Source organism: Scomber japonicus, chromosome 4, assembly GCF_027409825.1.
Source record: "Scomber japonicus isolate fScoJap1 chromosome 4, fScoJap1.pri, whole genome shotgun sequence".
Taxonomy (NCBI): domain Eukaryota; kingdom Metazoa; phylum Chordata; class Actinopteri; order Scombriformes; family Scombridae; genus Scomber; species Scomber japonicus.
The window spans coordinates 35,849,121-35,854,120 of NC_070581.1; the positions used below are offsets into that span (position 1 = coordinate 35,849,121).

The window sequence follows — 5,000 nt, forward strand, 5'->3', positions numbered from 1 at the left end:
GGTGCAGAAGCTAGCGGAGCAGAAGCTACCGGTGCAGAAGCTAGCGACTGGAGCAGAAGCTACCGACTGGTGCAGAAGCTAGCGGAGCAGAATCTAGCGGAGCTGAAGCTAGCGGAGCAGAAGCTAGCGGAGCAGAAGCTAGCGGTGCAGAAGCTACCGGTGCAGAAGCTAGCGGTGCAGAAGCTACCGGAGCAGAAGCTAGCGGAGCAGAAGCTACCGGTGCAGAAGCTACCGGAGCAGAAGCTAGCGGAGCAGAAGCTACCGGTGCAGAAGCTAGCGGAGCAGAAGCTACTGACTGGTGCAGAAGCTACTGACTGGTGCAGAAGCTACTGACTGGTGCAGAAGCTAGCGGAGCAGAAGCTACCGGAGCAGAAGCTAGCGGAGCAGAAGCTACCGGAGCAGAAGCTAGTGGAGCAGAAGCTACCGGTGCAGAAGCTAGCGGAGCAGAAGCTACCGGTGCAGAAGCTAGCGGAGCAGAAGCTACTGACTGGTGCAGAAGCTAGCGGAGCAGAAGCTAGCGGAGCCTGATACTGAACGCTGTGATGATAAATGATTCAGTGAAGAATGTGTTTGTCAGATCAGACCAGATGAGACCAGATGAGACCAGATGAGACCAGATGAGTCTCCCAGTAGAGACGCTGGTCAGACTCTGGGTGTTTCTCAGCTGTCAGTGGGTTTTGCTTTATTTACGTTCTGGCGCCACCTGCTGCTGCAACAGATGTTTCCATCACAGGAAACTGTGATGGAAACATCTGTTGCAGCGGTTGTGTGTGATACATTTCATATTGTGTTTAAAATAAATAGGAAACATTGAAACTGCAGGGATGACATTTGATTGGTTGATACTTGAGGACATGTACGTCAGTGTGACAAGATTAATGAGTTATTCTAGAGGTGAACAGTCACATGCTGCTACACTCTAATCTCTTAGTCTGTTAGTCTGTTAGTACACAAACATATAAACCACTGACTCATACTGGATTCATACTGGTTTCATATCTGATTAGAGAGGAAGACAGGAGGGAGGAGAGGAGGGAGGAGGGAGGAGAGGAGGAGGAGGAAGGAGAGGAAGGGGAGGAAGGAGGAGGAGGAAGGAAAGGAAGGAGGAGGAAGGAGAGGAGGGAGAGGAAGAGGAGGAGGAAGGAGAGGAAGAGGAGGAAGGAGAGGAAGGAGGAGGAAGGGGAGGAGGAAGGGGAGGAAGAAGGAGGAGGAAGGAGAGGAAGGAGGAGGAGGAAGGAGAGGAGGAGGGAGAGGAAGGGGAGGAAGGATGAGGAGGAAGGAGGAGGAAGGAGGAAGGAGGAGGAAGGAGGAAGAAGGAGAGGAGGAGGGAGAGGAAGGAGAGGAGGAGGAAGGAAAGGAAGGAGGAGGAAGGAGAAGAGGAGTAAGGAAAGGAAGGAGGAGGAGGGAGAGGAAGGAGAGGGAGGGAGAGGAAGGAGAGGAGGAGGAGGAAGGAGAGGAGGTGGGAGAGGAAGGAGAGGAGGAGGAGGAGGAAGGAGAGGAAGGGGAGGAGGGAGAACAGAAGGAGAGGAGGAGGAAGGAAAGGAGGAGGAAGGAAAGGAAGGAGGAGGGAGAGGAGGAAGGAGGAGGAAGGAGAGGAGGAGGAGGAGGAAGGGGAGGAGGAGGGAGAGGAAGAGGAGGAGGGAGAGGAAGGAGAGGAGGAGGAGGGAGAGGAAGAGGAGGAGGGAGAGGAAGGAGAGGAGGAGGGAGAGGAAGGAGAGGAGGAGGAGGAGGAACAGAAGGAGGAGGAGGAGGAGGAGGAAAAGAGGAGGGAGAACAGAAGGAGGAGAGGGAGGAGGAACAGAAGGAGGAGGAGGAGGAGGAGGAAAAGAGGAGGAGGAACAGAAGGAGGAATGAGATGATGAAACAGTTGAAGGGCAACAAGTGGTTGGCTGTTAGGAGATTTAAAGGCTCTCAGCCAATGACAGCACAGCTTACTGCTGTTGATCCTATCACCCCCCCCCCCCCCCCAGCAGGCTGAAGGAGCCAGCTCTCTTTCTTTGTTTCTCTTTATGAATCACTTTGTCTCTTAACCTCTGCTCCTCCTCCTCTTCCTCCTCCTCCTCCTCTCTGTCAGGATGTGTGATGTTGTGGACTTGCACCAGATCTCCTGTTCTTTAGGAGTTGGGGTGGTGAGTAGTTAGCTGCTAGCTTAGCCTGTTAGCCACTTGGCCTGTTAGCCACTTAGCCTGTTAGCCACTTGGCCTGTTAGCTGGAGGCTCTGTGTTAACTCTGTCACTCAGTCACACATTTACACTGCAACACATCAACATATGACATCACTGCTCAACAGGACACATAGATTTAAACAAGAAGAAGATATATTTGGTGTGTGTGTGTGTGTGTGTGTGTGTGTGTGTGTGTGTGTGTGTGTGTGTGTGTGTGTCTGTGTGTGTGTGTGTGTGAGTGTGAGTGTGAGTGTGTGTGTGTGTGTGTATAAGTTTAGGATGCATTAATAGGATCAGAGTGTTTCCACAGTCAGTTCATTAATCAGATTAACATACTAGTCCATTCAGTCTGTCCATGGTAATGAGGTCAGTGAGTCGTTTTCATGAATGGACTGACAGATGGATGGGTGTAGCATCAGGTGGATGGGTGCAGCATCAGGTGGATGGGTGCAGCATCAGGTGGATGGGTGCTGCATCAGGTGGATGGGTGCAGCATCAGGTGGATGGGTGCAGCATCAGGTGGATGGGTGCTGCATCAGGTGGATGGGTGTAGCATCAGGTGGATGGGTGCTGCATCAGGTGGATGGGTGCTGCATCCATCAGGTGGATGGGTGTAGCATCAGGTGGATGGGTGCTGCATCCATCAGGTGGATGGGTGTAGCAGCAGGTGGATGGGTGCTGCATCCATCAGATGGATGGGTGTAGCATCAGGTGGATGGGTGCAGCATCAGGTGGATGGGTGCTGCATCAGGTGGATGGGTGCAGCATCAGGTGGATGGGTGCAGGATCAGGTGGATGGGTGCAGCCTGAAGGTGCAGCTCTCAGTGCAGCAGTCAGTCTACGTCCCAACCCTCACCTCTGCTCACCAGCTTTGGGTAGTGACCCAAACAATGAGACGCTGGATCCAAGCAGAGAGAGTCTGGGCTCAGCCTTAGAGACCGGGTCAGGAGTTCAGACATCCGGGGGGGGCTAGGAGTAGAGCTGCTGCTCCTTCACATGGAAAGGAGCCCGCTGAGGTGGTTTGGGAGGAGACCCAGAACACACTGGAGGGATTACATGTCTCTGCTGGTCTGGGAAGAGCTGTTATGATCCATGGCTAGCACACAAGTCCAATAACAATACACCACTCAGGTTCAGATGGGGCTGTTCCTCCCAATCGCCCCCCCTCCAGGTATCTCCATCGTTGACCACGTGGGCGTTGAATTCCCCCAGCAGAACTATGGACTCTCTGCAAGGAGTTTGGTTCCAGAGCCGGTGCTGTGTGTCGAGGTCAGCCCAAATATATCCCCCTCCACCTCCCACACCAACCTGCCCAAACCCTCGCCTATGTTGTTCTGTTGGACTCTACAGGTGAAGTCCTCCAACAGGCTCTAGGATGGTTTGCAGATTAATGTGAAGCGGTCGGGATGAGAGTCAGCACCTCCACATCTGAGGCCATGGTGCTTTGCTGGAACAAGGTGGACTGCCCCCTCAGGTTTGGGGGGAGGGGGGGTACTGCCCCAAGCGGAGAGGTTTAAGTATCTGGGGGTCTTGTTCACAGTGAGGGTCAGACAGGTTGACAGGTGGATGGGTGCAGCCTGAAGGTGCAGCTCTCAGTGCAGCAGTCAGTCTACGTCCCAACCCTCACCTCTGCTCACCAGCTTTGGGTAGTGACCCAAACAATGAGATGCTGGATCCAATCAGAGAGAGTCTGGGCTTAGAGATCGGGTCAGGAGTTCAGACATCCGGGGGAGGCTAGGAGTAGAGCCGCTGCTCCTTCACATGGAAAGGAGCCAGCTGAGGTGGTTTGGGCTCCTGCTCAGGATCCTCCTGGATGCCCCCCTTTAGAGGAGTTCCAGGTCCAACTGGGAGGAGACCCAGAACACACTGGAGGGATTACATATCTCTGCTGGTCTGGGAACAGCTTGGATCCTCCAGGAGGAGCTGATGAGCGGTCTGGGTTTCACTGCTCAGCCTGATGAGACCCGGATCAGAGACAGGATGTTTTAAAGATGTATTTTTGGGCTTGTTGCGTTCATGTACGAGTAACTGACAGAGATCCTGACAGGAAGTAGAGAGAGCTGCAGCAAAGGTTCCTGTCTGGAATGAACCAGGGCGCTCCAGATGGACTCTCTGCTGCTGCTAACACCCGGTCCTGTAACCCTGGAGCACCGTGGATGACCCGGTCCTGTAACCCCGGAGCACCGTGGATGACCCGGTCCTGTAACCCCGGAGCACCGTGGATGACCCGGTCCTGTAACCCCGGAGCACCGTGGATGACCCGGTCCTGTAACCCCGGAGCACCGTGGAGCACCGTGGATGACCCGGTCCTGTGACCCTGGAGCACCGTGGATGACCCGGTCCTGTGACCCTGGAGCACCGTGGATGACCCGGTCCTGTGACCCTGGAGCACCGTGGATGACCCGGTCCTGTAACCCTGGAGCACCGTGGAGCACCGTGGATGACCCGGTCCTGTAACCCCGGAGCACCGTGGAGCACCGTGGATGACCCGGTCCTGTGACCCTGGAGCACCGTGGATGACCCGGTCCTGTGACCCTGGAGCACCGTGGATGACCCGGTCCTGTGACCCCGGAGCACCGTGGATGACCCGGTCCTGTAACCCTGGAGCACCGTGGATGACCCGGTCCTGTAACCCTGGAGCACCGTGGAGCACCGTGGATGACCCGGTCCTGTAACCCTGGAGCACCGTGGATGACCCGGTCCTGTAACCCTGGAGCACCGTGGATGACCCGGTCCTGTAACCAGGGAGCAGCGTCTGTATCTGAGGGGGAAATGACATCAGTCCATCATTTCTGTTCAACCAGTGAAGAACAAGTCTGTTAACGTCTCCGTCTC

General features: G+C 55.1%; 1 protein-coding gene across 1 annotated transcript in view; it reads left to right on the forward strand.

Annotated features, from left to right (window-relative positions):
- The window catches only part of LOC128357756 (protein NDRG3-like), a 19,410-nt gene that overhangs the window by 4,849 nt on the left and 9,561 nt on the right, over nt 1–5,000 (forward strand). The gene's annotated exons all lie outside the window — the stretch shown is intronic.